We start from the raw sequence: 18,122 nt of genomic DNA, 5'->3' as shown, positions 1-18,122 counted from the left end.
GTCCCGCTCTCCTTCCCGCACTCCGATACAAATACACAGCCATTCAAATGATCTTAGGTGTAAGAAAGTGAAAAAAAGTTTATTTATGATTGAGTTTCCTAGGGTAACCTAGTGTAGCTGTATTTTTGCTTAGGCTTGGGGACTCGGCCAGGAATATTAATTGTCCCATAATATGTTCATATAAAATCATGATTATTACCGTGAAGTAAAGTTTAAATAATGACATATTCGTTATAATATTCAAAAAAATTGTTTCCATAATATTTTTTTACACACGTTGTGCTTGTTTCATATGACTCGCCCCGAGGGACAGACAATTTTTGTATGAAAAACAATTGCGTTACCAAAAACAACAACAGAGTTACCGTAATTTGTAAATAAATAAAGTATTTTACATAAATTCATTATATTTTCTGTGACCGGTGTCTTATTTAATTGCTACAGACGGTAGCTATATTCCTGAATTTCATTATTTAATTTTTAAAAAATGTTTCTTTGTAGGGGACCGACAATGGTCCCTAAAATAAAATAATGGCCCTTTAGCCTAATTTTCAGTAAGAAATCCACTTTTTTATTATTGACTGTACCTATAGCTTCGGTAAGGGTGATAAAATTTAAAATCAATAAATCCAATAATTAGACAATTATTATTAAGTATAAAACTAATTTTAGAAAAAAACAAAAACTCACCTTGCACACGCGAAAACACAAAACGTCACCACACACTGGCCGTTTACAACAAAATTAAAAAAAACAAAAACTGTTCCAAATTCAAAAGCGTTCGTGTTGCGCGGCCGGCCGGGTCAGAGTGCGCGCAGAGTCTTCCCGCGACTCGCGCGCCTGCGCAGTGAAAGTGCTTATATAGCCTCTGACAGGGCTGCGAAGATGCGCCGGCGCAGCATGCTGAGATTTTTTCTTCTTTTTCGTCAGGGTTGCTGCGAACCTGCCAGTGTTTTATGTTATTATTATTTTGAATTTAGACACCGAATTAGCTACATAGTCAGGGTCTTCTCCAAGTCAGGAGCGCTTAGCTGTAATGAGCTTAGCTTAAAGCTCGGAGATTAGGGTTCGAATTGTAATTTCTGCAGACCAGAGTTTTGACAAAGAGAACAATTTGCAGGTTTCCTCCCTGATATACCTACAGATAAAATTTATGATGGGAGAGATTTATAATATTATATAGCTTTCTTTTACAAGAAGAAAATAATGCCCATATTCATTCATACTAAAATTTTACTTTGTTACTTCTATGTACGAGTACGCTATGTGTATCTCTAAAGTTAGAAGAAAATGTCTATAGATGTGTGTGGTTTCTCCCTAAAGGCCAAGGTTAAGAAAGGTCAGCTTTGATACTCGTATCAGGCCCTAAACAAGTTCTAGACCTAACGGCTATATGGAGAAAATGCATCACGCAAGCCTGCACTCATAGCTAACCGTAGGTAGGTACCTACTACTATATTATATCGATATATTAGGTTCAAAACAAACACACACAATCACGCCTTGAACCTTGCGAGGTAGGCAAGAGATGCAGTGCTGCACCCTTCTTTTGCCATTTTTTAAATATTGTTTTATCGTACACGAGCCAAAACTGATAGCCTAAGTCTATATTAATTAAACTCATCTGTCCCAGCTTGGGACTGAATGTGGGACCCTCGCCACAGTAGTCAAAGTTACTAACCACTGCGCCATCTCCTTGTCTAACTATAGATTTGATCTGAAAATATTATTATTATTCGTCGCTCCAATAAGTTTTTTATAGATCCCATAAAACACTAACATGAAGCGATTGAGGTCAAGATTTTTAAAAATCATTTAGGTATGAGTCTTCAGATTTTCATCGGTTCGAGTGCAAATTATGAAATTAGGTAACACCAAGATGCTTCGAGTCATAAATCAACCTCCCTGTACAATAATAAGTTCAATTTTTAACTTGGCATTCTAGTGTTAATGCAAAAAAATACTCATACTTATGTTTTTAACTTCGGATTTAAATCTTTATAATTTATTATAAAGTATATGTATATATATTTTATAATTTATAAGTCATATTCTTCTTCTTCTTATCGTGTCGATGACAAACCAACAAAGTCGCTAAATACATGCCCAGAACTGGGCCACTGATACTGCACCGCTGGTAGCGGTCATGAGCTCTTCCCGCGTACAGGTGTAGGGACACGCGGGGCATGAAGAGTAAGGTGCACCATAGTTTGTGGCGCTTCAAACAAGCAATTCAGATTCGTATTGATTGTTTTGAAGGACTTGAACAAAATGAGCAAATACAGACAGAAGAGACGACGAAGAAAAATATGTACTTATTTATAAAAATATTTGCCCACTGAGGAATCGAACCCGGATTCTTCGGCGCTATTAGAGAGCCGGTAAGAATACAGATAAATAATATTATTTATAGGAGTTAATCTTTAGTTAGTCATATTTTTCTAATACCTTTTAAGACTACACAGGTCAGTTTCATAGGTGCCTACAGTTTACACTGAAACAGTAGAATGTGTAGTGTATCTTCATGATTCATAAGAGAAGCCTCTCTAGGTTTAAATTTAAAGTTCATCCAAAATCATAGCATAAGATAAACACCACTGATCGAACGCGTTTTGTTCGTGAGAGATAAAAACATGGATTTATGGCAACGGAAAATATATGTTCGGTTTTAGGGCTCACTCTACCTTACGAGTTTCAACGAATCCACGACTCTATTTTCCAAAAATTCAATATCCTTATCCTAATCCTAGCTAATATTATAAATGCGAAAGTAACTGTGTCTGTCTGTCTGTTCACGCCAAAACTACTGAACGGATTGGAATAAAATTTGGTATACATATGGTCTAGTTAGACCCTAAGTAAGAACATAGGCTACTTTTTATCCCGGAATTCCAACGGGAAAACTTTTTAAGGCGAAGCGAAGCTCGCGGGAACAGCTAGTGATATATAAAGAGCACTAAAAGTCTAAAAAGGCTTAGCCAAAACATATACCTAAACCATAGACTAATACACATTAGTCTATGCCTAAACCATGAGGGTTAATGAAAGGTGCCTATTGCCCAATGGTTTGTTGGTTGAGCGCTTGCTACAGTGGCCGGAGGTCGCGGTTTGATCTGCGGACACAGCCATTATCATCATAACTATAATAATGATTTCGTTTTATTTTATTTAATGCAGTATTTTCATGCATGATTATATTTTTGCTAAAAGTAATATAGGTCACAACGAATAATGAATAGTAAGGTGTTAAATTGATCAAATTATAGTAACAAAATGACTCTATGACCTTAGGTCAAAATGTCAACTAATCCACACTATTGATTGTATTCTTAATTATTAATCTTCTAAGATGACATTAAAATCCAAACGACGAAACTGTTAAATCTCTTATTATCATTAATCATAATTTAAAATTATACAATGTCCCAAATGTTATCGTACTTTATTCATATACAGGATGGTGCTTTATCGGTGATTTGTCTGAAGATAGTTAATGTGCCCGATTTACTGACCTATACAGGGTGCAACACCCTGTATAATATCGTTACGGATCAAACTCTGGAATAAAAGCTTGCATTTAGCTTAAATGCGTATGCTCATAGTTAGAGCCTCATACCTACACATTTCAGTAAAAAAAATAACGTGTCGAAAAAAATGGATTTGCTTTATTTAGCTTAGCGTGGTCAAGCATAGAATATTCTTTATTTGTACACACACATAAAATAAACTTACATAACTTAAATACCAACACATATGTACAAAAATGTCAAGCTATTCTATATAAATTTAGTTTTTTATTTTTGCGGTTTCAGAGCGGGTATTTTTTTAGTAAGTTCATAGGTAAATTCCTCCTTAAACAGTATAATAATAGTTCACAGAAACATAGGTCAGCCTGTATTTTGTTAATACCGTTGTACTGCGTGGACATAAATTTAAAATCTAATTAAAAACATAATTAAATTGTTCCATTGTTAATGATATTAATGCAACACATTGTTACACCATTTCTATTAATAATCCGCATTGGGACCAAAATATTGCGAGTCACATTGGAGCGATGCCGATGGCTCAATGGAATAGTAGGCGATGACTACAAGAAAAGTAGTCGGTAGTGGCTGATGATGATGATGAGGAAAGCCGAGGACAGAGTGTTGTGGTGCTTCTTGGGAGTGGCCTATGTCCAACAGTGGATGATTACGGGCTGATGTCGTGCAATAAATTATAGTATAATAATAATAGTTTTACCATACGTTTGTAAATTTATACAATGTTCAGAATTGTTCAGAATTGAATACAATGTTCAATATTGAGAAATTAAGTAAAAATAGTTACGTACTTCTAAGACGAGTAACATTTTTATAGTAACTACGATAGGATAAATAAATTTCCCAAGTGTAGGATTTAGTTTCTACATTTACTAATTAACCTGACTGAGTGACCTTTTCGAGTATTCCCTTTCGATTTGTTTGTGGAACGATCCAAAAACATTACGAAAGTTGTGAACGGGTGGAGGCATCTACTTTTACTTACAATCGCACCTTCGCAGTATGGACATACTTAGATGATAATGGAGAAACATGCGTATTCTCAAAGCATACTCATAGGAATTATGATTGTGAGCTCAGTAAGCTATTATATCATAAATTACTAGTATTTAGTTCAAGTTTATTGCAACATAATAGCCCAAATATTTTATAAATAAATATTTAATTTCACTAAAACATACGAGTAACAAACTAAGTAATGTAAGTAAATAATGACGATCGAATGGCGTAGTGGTTAGTGGCCCTGACTGCTATGCCGAAGGTCCCGGGTTCGATTCCCGGCTGGGGCAGATATTTGTTGAAAGACAGATATTTGTACTCGGGTCTTGGGTGTTGATATTTATATTTAGTATTTATCTATCTATGTATTTGTGTAGATATATCAGCTGTCTGACACCCATAACACAGGTTCCGCCTAGCTTGGGGTCGGATGGCCGTGTGTAAGATGTCCCCACATATTATTATATTATATTAAGTGCCAATTTCTCCATAGTCGGGTAGAGCATAACCAGGGAGTAGTGGTTGACTTTTGACCCATCTGTCATGATTTTTGTATGGCAATGACGTTTAATTTATAAATCAATCCCTGTCGGTTAGATAACCGACAATGGAGAAATTGGCACTAACTGTCGCAGACACGGTAGGGAGGAAAAACTTTTTAAAATAATCAGTCATTCATAACTATTGTGTTTTTTTCAAAGTTTGTCCGATATTTTATTTAATGTTAATAATAATAACAGGTCTACTTGATAATATAGGCGTGAAGATTGAGACATTGAGCACCTAATACCTGACGGACAGCCAAAATCTACGGAAATAAATTAAAGTATACATTTTGACGTGGTCGCACGAAGTTCGTGGTAACCTTTGTCTATAAACATGGCCGCTTCTTCAAAACGAAGAATAGATATTAATAATAATTGATATTTGTTTACTTATTGATTTGTAAAGTAGGTATTGTTATACAAAACAGTGTTTTAGATCATCATGTTCGAATAATACGACATCATTACTAGGTTATACAATATAATAATTCTATCCTAACTAATATTATAAATGCGAAAGTAACTGTGTTAGTCTGTCTGTCTGTCTGTTACTCTTTAACGCCAAAACTACTGAACGGATTTGAATGAAATTTTGTATATATATATATATATATATATATATGGTCTAGACCCTGAGAAAGAACATAGGCTACTTTTTATCCCGGAATTGCCACGGGAAAACTTTTTAAATGTTCATACAAATAATCCACTCCCGAACAGTTGGCTGATCTTAATAAGTGGGGTTACCGCGAAGTCAAAACGAAGTAACATTTTACGAACTAATTAGTGTCAAATTCGATCCATTTTTAATCCGAAAATCGTTGTCAAAACAGTTTCAACAAGGGGGCAATTTCGCTGTAGGAGTATGCGTATAATTTTGTAGGAATATCCACACCCGTGTCCATTGGGCGACAGTTACATTGAAATGAAAATCTTACGTAATCGGTACCCAATAAACAATCATCAGGTGTTACACAGTGATTCATGATGAATTCTCCAAGAATGTCGGCCTCAAAGCCCGAGCAGCTCAAGAGGTCTGAGGAGCTTCTCCTTAGATTTACAATATACGAACCAGATGGAGTTCAGTACAAAAGTAACGTCCCGTCAAATAACACCCCACATCTACCTACCAGTGAGCTCGTATTTTGAGTTTGTTCGGTTAGAAGATTTGTGACTTAATTTATTGGTACAATGGTTGCCAATAGGTTGAACTTAAAACTGTCTGTAAACAAAATGCAGACAGTTTTTGGCTTTGTTTTTATATGTGATGTGACACACCATCTTTCTTCTTCATATATTGTTAATCTAGGAACTTCTCACTGACGGGGTCACCCAGTTCTTGTGTCGTACAACGAAAGAGGAAAGTCACATCAAAATCCCTAATTACTGTATTACGATACATAACTTTTTTTTTCGTTTTTTGGGAGATCATGGTTAAATTATTTTGAAATAGGTAAATAAATGTAAATTGAATTCATAGCTGAAACATGTATTTAATTCGGTTAGTAGGAGAAGCTAGATTGAACAAAATATGACGGTTTTAAGTACTTAATGTTTTCATCATTCCGTCTACTAGAACACACAAGACCTTCATCTAATGAATAAATATGATGAAGTAAAACATTATTTTAATATCCAACACACCAGGATGGTGCTAATATCCGAATCCGGAAGCGAGTGCGATATGTTGATGAGCAGTCGTGAGCTACGCGAGTACCGGTTCGATACCCGCCCGAGGCATACGGTCATTGTATGTGACGATTTGATTGGAAAGCCCATTGTTGTATTAGAATAAATTAACTTAATTATCAATATTATTAACTGTTAACTGACTCCATGTGGATTCTTTTGTTTACATAATGATTACCGTGTATTATTGTGGCTGTTGCAATTAAATCTGACGTATCCTGAAAGTGTTTTAAACCACCCACTCATAGCGAAATTAACATAAATCTGGAAAGAATTCGATAGTGTAACAGTATTTCACCTTTGCCTACCCACATATTATAGGCCTCGTATTGCGGAGTATATTATCAGCCTATGTCCAATAAAAACCGTAGCCCAATAATATAATTCAAATTGGACATATGCCTCTCCTGAGGTGCTCTACAATACTCACATCGACGGTATAATTACACTTCTGAAAACCGGAAATATAAAAAATATGAACAAACACTTTAAGCTCTTCATAATTATTTATGTATGTACCTACACATTATACCTATCAATATGTTTGCTTGTCTATTAGATCAGATAATTACCTACCTACTCAATAATAGTACTTACAACATGATATCTTAATTACCTAATGGTTTTTTTACATGAACATGAGATAGATATCCTTACTTATACTCGTATTCGCTACTGAGATTCAAATAAAAATATTTATGTTTTTATATTATGAATAATCTTCCCGAGAATATTAGAGAAGCCCCATCTCGCCACATCTTCAAGCGACTAACCCGCGCTCATTATCTCAGCAACTTAAATAAATAGCATTTTCGTGTACCTGTCTGGATATTATATTATTATATGTTTGTATATATTATAGTTATGTATCCTAATATTATATGTATATTATTATTATCTTTTATAAATTTATATAATTATTTGAATGTATTGTTATTATATATTAAGATAATTATTAAGTGACTATTTAGTTTTTAGTTTTTTCATCTTACATACTTTTTCGTTTTTTTTTTCACATCTTTGTACTTGTTTTCCTGCACCTCCTGTAGGTTGGTTGGTAGAAAATGCTCTTAGCATTAAGCCCACCTTTTGTACATGTATTTTTATATTTGTGCAATAAAGAATTAAATAAATAAATAAATTATTTTAGGAAAACTTACAGCACAATTTTATGGTTTAAAATAATATATTTACAGGCATTCGTTTACATTTCGTGGTGCGCTTTTAAAAATTCCACCTAACCAACTGACCTAAATCAGTCTTATCTCAACAGAGCGACGGAGATATTAGACATTTTGGAGCCCGGAAAAAGGAACCTTTTTATACCACTGAAAAATACCAAAATATTATAAAGTCATATTAAAGGTTTGGGGCTTTAGACATAAGAATTGCAAAGCTTTCAGAACACTGAACATAGCTAGCTGTATGTAAAACATCTTGTTTTCTGCACAGTGATGATGGTTAAGATCAAGTACGATACCCGCAGAGAATCATTAATATAAACATAGACTCTCAACAATAGTGAAGAAACAAGGGTGATACCCGCTACTGAGAGGTTGCGTTAGAACAAAATGTATGAAGATAACATCTCTGAAATCGAATGCGTTTTCAATTATCATGCTTCTGCTAACTTGAGGGTTATTTCTAAATTGTTTCTAAACAATAAAAGTAGCAACCTGTCACAGCTTTCGACATTGGTGAATAAAATACGATACTGTTTTTACGCTTACTTAGGTTTAATTAAATGCAATACAAGGATTGTACTTTACTATAGTCAGATTTTTATAAGTTTGTTAAGTTGCTACTTTATCACAACTATTCTTTCATCTCAAGCTTTTATATTTGGCACAATAACGGTTTTTTTCTCGGACTTATTTGTGCCCGAAATACCTATGGCATACAATACTGGTTAACCCCGTATTACTTGGACCTAAAATTCAAACATTAACCATACTCCCATAAAATTTACTATAATAGTGTAGGGACTAAAGTGACATTGTCATTTCTTACGTAACGAACATTTTAACGAGTAAGTTCCGGGTAACAATTTACAGGAAAAACATTATAATACGTGTTCCACTATTTACTTTGATTTAAATCGATCTAGGTATTCAAAGATAGTTAGACTGCACAATAAAATAACAATAGCAAGTCGGTATGTAATTTTGAACATGAACCGTCTTCACTTGAAGCTCCATAGACCAAGGACGCTAATTTAAAGCAATTTTATATAATCTCTAAGCTCAATCTATGGCGGATTGTAAACGACTAGGAAACAAATAGTTATTGGAAGATTAAAATTAAGAAATAGGCAGCAAACAATGATATTATGAGCGTAAAGCAGTATTGTTCTTTCGTCGAATTTGTCTTAATTCAACCTTATTGATGGCAGCTAGGTTATAAGAACGAAGGAATTGATCCGGTTTTACATAAGTATGAAATTACAGTTTCCTTGTTCAGTACAAAAAATAACAAATTTGACGGTTTAGAAATGCTTTTTGGCAATAAGCCCGCCTTTGTGTACTAACTTAATTTGTATGTCTGTGTTTTTTTTAAGTATGCAATAAAGTGTCTATAAATAAAATAAATAAATAGACGGTTACATAACATTGGCTTGATCTGAATAATGCGTAAAATTTTATAGCGTAGGTACCAGTTGTTTCAAGATATTATAATTTTTGGTTTACAGGACATAACGTCAGTGGCTTTTTAATATATTTCATCTAGATAACCGACTGTTGAGCATAAAATTAAGTAGGTATATGTGTGTTTTCTTATTCTTTCTTGCTAACCCGACCCATTTCAGGTATGTTAACGACTCACCAAATATAAGCAATTTTAAAACGAGTTTTGTATATTTAAAATTATACCTGATTTAGAAAAAACACTGGAATAATTAACGACATTTTGTTAGAACGTTCAAAGGTTTTTACAAGTTGTTTTTACGTACTTTTTATATATTTATATGTTTTGAGATATTCTTAACATATTTTTTACGCTTTTAGAACAATCTGTTGCTAAATCACAAAGAAATACGCATCGCTATAAGATCATCAGCACAATGTAGTTGGAAATAGAAAAATAGGATTCCAATAGATATGCATCTTATGTCCTTTTGTGAGTAAAACAAAGGAGGGTTCCGTACACTGCTTAAAATGGAGATCCTGCAAACACGTGCAATTTGGACTTCAACAATATTGAGTAAGTTTATTATAGAGCTCGTTAATCAGAACATATTTTTATGTCCACAAAAAAAAATACAAAATTCAAAAGTTACTCTACCAACAAAAAATAATTTATAAACATTTTTTATGCTAGTTTTTAAACTTATTAGACGAAAGTTGTTCAAAAATCTGATTGGTTAGATTCAGCTTTAATTATACGTATTGTAGACCTTTCGATTTACAATATACTTAATTTCAGTTTAAATCACCTAGTTGACTTAGGAATATCAAGAAGATGTGTGGAATTACTAGCAAACCCACTTGTCTGGTTAGCCTTTGGGTGATTAAATAATCAATGATTAGATACAAAGGTTCAAAGTTTCAGTAGTCTCCGAGCGGACTGCTTTTAACAGCCTCATTGTCTATCGATAGATCATACAAATAGGTAATAATATGGAAGAAGCTAGCTCTGTGTAGGGAAAATTTATGGAAGTGTAAGATTATTGATGGCTTATTTATACTATTAAAGTTTCTTATAACATGATGAATGGGTACTTACTTCCATTCCAATACAAATTTATCTTCCTGTGTACATTAGTTTCTTCTTACTTGGTGATAGCTGTGCGTTGATTCTAGGTCAGTTGCACCTTATTCCCCAGTTAAAACCAGGGGCATACATTGTTTTTTTTACTCCAATAAGGAATTTTATTATACCTAGCATTTGTTAGGTAATCTAGGCGTTCAAAAATGTTTAGGCGTTGAAGATATTTTAGCTAATCAAATTAGAAACAATAATGAGATCATTGATTTCGAATAAGCATAACAACAACAAAAAAACACGTTTTATTTTCATAATGCACTTGACGTTTGATTTCAAGAATACTTTAAATATAAAAGATGCCACAAACAATATTGTGCTAACTAGCAGGATGTATTGAAAACTTCCTGGTTTAATTGAAACTTATACTTGAAGCTTTTTGTGCTGCTTCATAGTAGATATTATATACTTATCTATTCAACCAATACGTATCCTGATGGAATAGATGAGATGGTTTTTCCGCGATTCCACTGTTTGTCCCAATGAAAGTGGCTCTGTAAGACGATGACGTAGAAATTATGTAGGATATAGGTAACCAGATTTAATGATGACTGTAGAGTAATTGTTTAAGATTACTTACACAAATAGCTTGATCTTAACCTAATAAAAAAAACTTACTTTATTTACATAATTATGATTGCATTTTTCTTTCACCCAGTCGAAGGTTGGCTGGAAGAAATTGCTTTTTGGCAATAAGCCCGCCTTTGTATACGTTTGTGTTTTTTTGATTTGTAACTGTTCTCTTTTATGTTTGCTTTTGTATGTGTACAATAAAGTGTATAAATAAAAATAAGATTCTATTAACTTGACAATCATTTTAGCGCACAGCATTTATCTATATGGGAAAATAAATCACAACCCATAAACTTACTTCACTAAGAAGCTTTTGCAATGCTCATAAAAGTTTCGCACAAAATATGAATGAAATTCGACACTAGTATTCGCAACCGAATTGTACAAAAAAAAAAGTCGTAACATAGAAGGCAAATATGTAAGAAGATACTATAAATAAATAAATTATGAGGACATGATGAAAAACTGGTAATTCTGCATGTGTGTTACTTCGCCCACGCGGCTCTGCCAAATGTTAATGATATCATGGCCACAATTTTATTACCATTTGAGGATACATTTTGGTTAGAATACCAAATGCCTATCCAGGGAAATATCTTAGAGGCAACCTTTTGCTATCTTTCCGTCAAAACCCGTAATGGGTCTCAAAAGTGGCTATAGATGGAAAATTGGGTGGTTCAATGCGACTGGGATGGCCAGGCCATACATGGAGCTACACCAACATACGATCCATTATCAGCGACGAGAGAAGAAAGTGATAGATAGTTCTTAACTTGCTGGCCACCGACAGAAAAGGATGGGAGCTCCCGGATTCAGCCCCAGACTCCTTGGAAGAGAAGCGGGTAAGAAGAACCTACCTACCTCTGATAGTTGCTGTTCTTGTTCTTTGGTGTCAAATAAATATTATATTCTATTCTAAGAAACTTTTAGTATCTTTTTACATTGTATTCTTACTTAGCAGCATCTGAAATATATGTATAAATATTTTATGTTGGTCATTGTTTATAGGTTTGTAATTAGGTATCAGAAAATTCGGATATATCAATTTCAATTTGTGTTGAAAGGTTAGATAGATCCATGTAATACTTTAACAGCTTTAATTATAATATTATGTTTATATCTACGTATACAAGTTGCGAGGGGTAATATATTTATATATGTAGATACTTAGTACTATGTGTACCACCTATACACTTTATAAATAGGACAACACGCAGATCTTTACGACATGTTTGTGTTTATGAAGTTACGAAACAGTTACGCAGGAGCTAACTATTCCCAATTACTTTAATAATATAATCGTTGTCCTTGCCAAATACGCTTCTGGTTGTTAACAATTATATTGTTATATATTACATTATATGTAAAGCTTTTGAGTCAACTAAAGTCAATACCGATTAACTTTATTCATTGCTCATTCTTGCACAACTGCTACGATGGATGACTGAAAGCATTATTACATTTTTATAAACTCTATCTTTATATCACATATTTTTCTAAACTACTTACGAAAATACCTGTGTATATGAACTTTGGCCAGTAAAAAGTTAATTATATCAAACCAATCAAATTTGACCTATGTAAAATTATGTTACTGAATCTTAACCTTAATATCATTTATATTTTATGACGTCCTTTTGTAATAATAATTGTAATATAATCGTCATATTTTGAACCATCACACGGGTGCAACCGAGCCGTCCTCACTTTAGATTGACTATTAATTAATTTAATTGATCTTGGCGAAGATTTGCAAAAGCCATTAGTAACAAAAGGTTAAATCTTTATTAGTGTATCATCTAAATTGCACACTTCTTTTAATGAACTGTGTAAAACTCGTTTCTTGTATGTAGCCTTCGTAAACATACCTAGTAGCGAACCTATTTTATCATTTTAAGATCTCCGAATAACATAAATTTATTTTTACTCGTCTCCCTGTAAGTAATATGAGAGATTTCAGTTCTACATCAGTGTATTGCTAATTGTTTTAACAAGTGGTTGGTGTTTGGCTGATCCAGTAAAGCTCTTGGAACTCAAATATCTAATATACAGTAACCAAGTCCCAAAAAATTGCGATTTGACATATTTGTTAAGTACCTAACCCTAAGTGCGTTGAAAGAGTCACCTTACGTGCGACGCACCCAGGGCCTATAGCAAAGTTAAAACGATGTAAAATTGACGTAGTAATTAGTGTTACTTAAATTCAAAACAATTTGAATCCGAAAATCCGGAGTTCGCAATACTGGTCAGCCGGCGGCGACTCGTCTGAATACTTAATGCTAACCGTCGATAGACAAACGATAGCAAAGCTCTACCGTTTCAACCGTTTGTCACCGAAACGGTTACTCTGAGACAAAACGCTAAGAAGAAGAAGAATGAACTACTACACTAGTTAGTAAACGGTTGGTAGCGGTCGCCCACCGGTCTGAGTTGAAAGGGCGCGAGTGAAGGCCGCCCTGACCGCATCCGGCTGGGTCTACCACTAGTGATGGGGTCGATGCGGGAAAAACATGATTATCGATATTGATTACTTTGTAGAAATGCGAATTATTTGCTAGGTGATAAATCATTTAGCAATTTTATACTCCTGACGACGTAGGTTAGGGACGTAGTGCTAGGTGCGTGAGTACATATAGAACTATAATATTAAAATAAGTATATTCAATATCCTATCCTAATCTGATTTAGGTAATATGGAATAATATTCAGCTACATAACATATGGAAATTGTAATAGGTAGTAAATAAATCTTTAGCACCACTTAACCGCACTAGGCCAGCGTGGTGGCCTAGGTTTAAAACTCTTCCTTCATCGGGAATTCCGTGCAGTGGAGACGTGATGGGTTGTAATGATTAAAACCTTTGCAAACCTTATGAAAATTAGTAGATAAATCATCATCAATCATATCGATAGCTTGAAAAGTGTCCCATACCTATAAAAGTTTAAAGTGGACGCATGGATGTTCTCACAATACCAACAATTTGTTGCTAAGCTTCGAAGGATAATGGCCGACACTTACATAACTTTTATTCAGTCATACTTCATTTGAATTTTTGTGAACATGATAAATGGTATGTCGGCTCTTTGAACTGCAAAATCGTTTTATTTGAGGTTATGAAAGTAAGTCAGAATTTTTGTAACGGAAAGATGGGTTGAAAAGGGGCTGACATAAGTTTTCATGATGCAGCTTAAATGAAACGTTTTGGATTTTTGTCCTCAATACTATAATTATTATAATATTTTGTGAGTAATACCATAATTATAGATTAATATATTTATGAAAAACAATATGAAAAGGTAACGTAGGTATTAACATACCTAATTGTGTTTGATTCGATTTCTTATTTTATACCTAGGTATACCAATTTTTAATCCCTAAAATAGCATGTCTATTTCTTTACAAAGCTAAATACCATTGTAAATGCTCACAGATTCAAATTTATGTCGTCACAGACGTTTAAACTTGAACGCTTACCTTCACGATTCGTCATCAGTATCGGTGGAGTAATAACTTCACTTGTTTATGTCTTTGTATGGAAGAGTAAAATTTTACTGCATGGGGAATAGGTGTAAGTACCTTTATATCCTGGTTACACCTACCAAGTATATACAGGTGATTGTAAAGTCGATGTATTCCTTCAAATGGGTTGTAGACGAAGGCATTTTCAGTCGATTGAACCCCATAATGCATTATCCGAAACTCAACCATTTCTGAGTTATTTAAGTTTTAAGTTTTTTTTATAATTTTGCCAAAATTTATGTTTAAAAGCCAAATATTTAAAATACTAACCATTTTATTAATACTTTTTTGATTGTTTTGCATCAGTGACATTCTAGTCAACTAATAATAATCATTAAATGCGCAATATTCAACTTAATTTAGACACAGTGCTTCAAAATAATTGAAACATTAAGAAAATATTTCAAAAGGTGAAAACAAAAATGCTTAATTAAAAAAGAATTTTATCTGAAAAATTTTCAGGCACTACCGCTTAAAAACATAGTCAATTTATAAGCTTCATAATGACATATTACAATCTAAAATCGATTAAGGTATGACCAAGATATAGCCAAAACAACTACATAAACGGACAAATCATAGTAAGGAAACGAACAAGATTTGTTCCAATTTTAAGGTAAAAAGTCTTATAACTGGACTTTGTAGAGCTCCGATCTTTTACAAAAAAATATTGTTCTCCTATATCGCGGTTCCTCAAAAGCACAGATCGACGACAAGGTTGCTTGAAGAATTATTTTGTGTTACCAATCATAATTGAAAAGTAGGTACTTTCGGCTAACGTGTTATCGGACAACCATTATTTCGGTGAAGCAACCTTGTCGTCGATCTGTGCTTTTGAGGAACCGCGATATAGGAGAACAATATTTTTTTGTAAAAGATCGGAGCTCTACAAAGTCCAGTTATAAGACTTTTTACCTTAAAATTGGAACAAATCTTGTTCGTTTCCTTACTATGATTTGTCCGTTTATGTAGTTGTTTTGGCTATATCTTGGTCATACCTTAATCGATTTTAGATTGTAATATGTCATTATGAAGCTTATAAATTGACTATGTTTTTAAGCTGTAGTGCCTGAAATTTTTTCAGATAAAATTCTTTGTTAATTAAGCATTTTTGTTTTCACCTTTTGAAACATTTTCTTAATGTTTCAATTATTTTGAAGCACTGTGTCTAAATTAAGTTGAATATTGCGCATTTAATGATTATAATTAGTTGACTAGGATGTCACTGATGCAAAACAATCAAAAAAGTATTAATAAAATGGTTAGTATTTTATATATTTGGCTTTTAAACATAAATTTTGGCAAAATTATAAAAAAAAACTTAAAACTTAAATAACTCAGAAATGGTTGAGTTTCGGATAATGCATTATGGGGTTCAATCGACTGGAAATGCCGTCGACTATAACCCATTTAAAGGAATACATCGACTTACCAATCACCTGTAGAGTGGCGAGACAGTATCCTCGGCCGAGCGCTTGGTCAATTGCCGTTGATTGGCCGAGGATACTGTCTCGTCACTCACTCGGTAGTTGTAACCAGAGTATTGAGACTCTTTACCACATCGTCGGTCTTCTTCCAACAGACCTTCAGCCCCCTATTCACTAACTCTTACCGGGGGATATCCGCTGACCTTCGAGTCAACACTCGATAACTGATAGACTTTTCACCATGTAAGTGTCAGAGTCAGAGATTCAGCACAGCAGGTATCATCTTTAGCTGGGTTCCCAGTACACAAATTGTTCGTCGTTTACTGAGATAGCGGCGTATCTGATTAGTATTCCGAGTATTCACAGTTAACTAGTTTTCACTCTATACACATTTTGCAGCGTTACTCGCGTCTAGAAACAGGCGAACTGTTTGTCTACTGGGAACGATGCCTTTATGGTTTCCTTCACAGTACATCCAATATAGCACTAAACATCATTAGAGTAAGGTTAAACTCTGGCATTGACATTACGCTTCCCATAGGTAAGTAAAGATACTGCTAGCAATCGACCAAAAAATGCCGATTGTTTAAAATTAATTGCTGTCTATCGATAGATTATTATGACATTTGAAATTATAAACAATACTTGTGTGTGCTGTTCCTTGTTGATAACGATTATGAATGGCTTTATTGTTTTTGTTTTGGGTAGAGTTTGAATATTTTAAACTATCCATGTATGGAACAAGGCGCTGATATAATACCATCGATCTAATGAGAGAACTATTTTGTTGGTGATTTATACATGTAAGCAATACCACATCCTTATATCCTACTTCATGGGCTATATGGGCATACTTGGATATTTAATTTTATTTTTTAAACTATCCATGTATGGAACAAGGCGCTGATATAATACCATCGATCTAATGAGATAACTAGTTTGTTGGTTATACATGTAAGTAATACCACATCCTTATATTCTACTTCATGGGCAATATGGGCATACTTGGATATTTAATTTTTGCCTCCTTGTTTTTAACTTACATATTTCCATGTCCTAGAGGGTCTATAGGAGAAGGTTCGGGTTGTACGTAAGTACTTATTACTTCCATAGTTATAATAAAGACAAGAAGATGCCAGAAAATGCCAGTGATTATTAATCAATATTACTATTTAGTCAATCTGCATAGATGACCATGACTAAAACTTATGTAAAAGTACCTAAATTAGCTCGTGTCTTAGGATTGTGTGTTACGTCGCATAAACGTAGACATATTGACCTACACTATACAGATAGATTTGATAAAAATCACGATCGGTAAATATGAGTCTATCATAGTTTGATTCAGAGGACAATTCTGCTAAATTGTGTATGCTATGTAATTTTTTTGTACTTATAATATTTTGTACTTATCAGGAACGGTTGTCAATATCTAAGGAGGTCTTTGCCAAGCAGTGGGACACTATCCAGACTAATATAATTTATATACTTATTTTGGGTCAGCTTTGATCATAAAAAACTAAGATCGAATATTACAATCATTATACTAGCTGATATCTAAGTCTTTGAAAGTTAATCGTAAAAGCAGAAAAAATGCTTTTTTTTCTAATAAAAGTTTCAATGTACTCTTTACCTTTTACATTCTTAGACAAGATTACTAGAATAGTATCCACGCAATCCTGACCTTTCGACCCCTGTGTGGTAAGGTTCATTGTTGTATCGTATGCATCGAGAATTGAATGTCAAAATATCGGTTCTACCTTTTTTGGCATAAGATTTTTTTGCCTAATCTCGTATTGCATAGTAACGTTTGGTCAAAGTCTCGTTACGCCGAAAATCGTATGGCATAAATCTCGTTTAGTAAAAAGTTATTTCGCATAACATTGTTTAGCCTAATAATGGTATGGCCAAATCTTGAATAGCCTAATAATGCTATGGCATAGGTTTATACAAAGTAATAATATTCGTTTGGCTTTAACTTTGACGGAGCGTCTCCCTACATAGCGCAAACTGGTGCCTTGTATTGTTTCCGCTGTTTGGAAAACGCTCCGCTCCGCTTCGC

The 18,122-nt window shown here is 33.8% G+C and overlaps 1 protein-coding gene across 1 annotated transcript in view; it reads right to left on the bottom strand.

Annotated features, from left to right (window-relative positions):
• Window positions 1-852, bottom strand: part of LOC105398193 (mucin-2) — a 62,698-nt gene extending 61,846 nt beyond the window's left edge. Inside the window, exon 1 of the mRNA XM_048625473.1 lies at window positions 691-852. The gene's annotated coding sequence lies outside the window, so the exon portion shown is untranslated. The remainder of the gene's footprint in view (window positions 1-690) is intronic.
• Window positions 853-18,122: the final 17,270 nt, after the last annotated feature.

This window comes from Plutella xylostella, chromosome 14 (assembly GCF_932276165.1).
Source record: "Plutella xylostella chromosome 14, ilPluXylo3.1, whole genome shotgun sequence".
NCBI lineage: Eukaryota > Metazoa > Arthropoda > Insecta > Lepidoptera > Plutellidae > Plutella > Plutella xylostella.
Note: the sequence above shows the minus strand (reverse complement) of the source record. Positions and strands in the feature narration are given on the sequence as shown.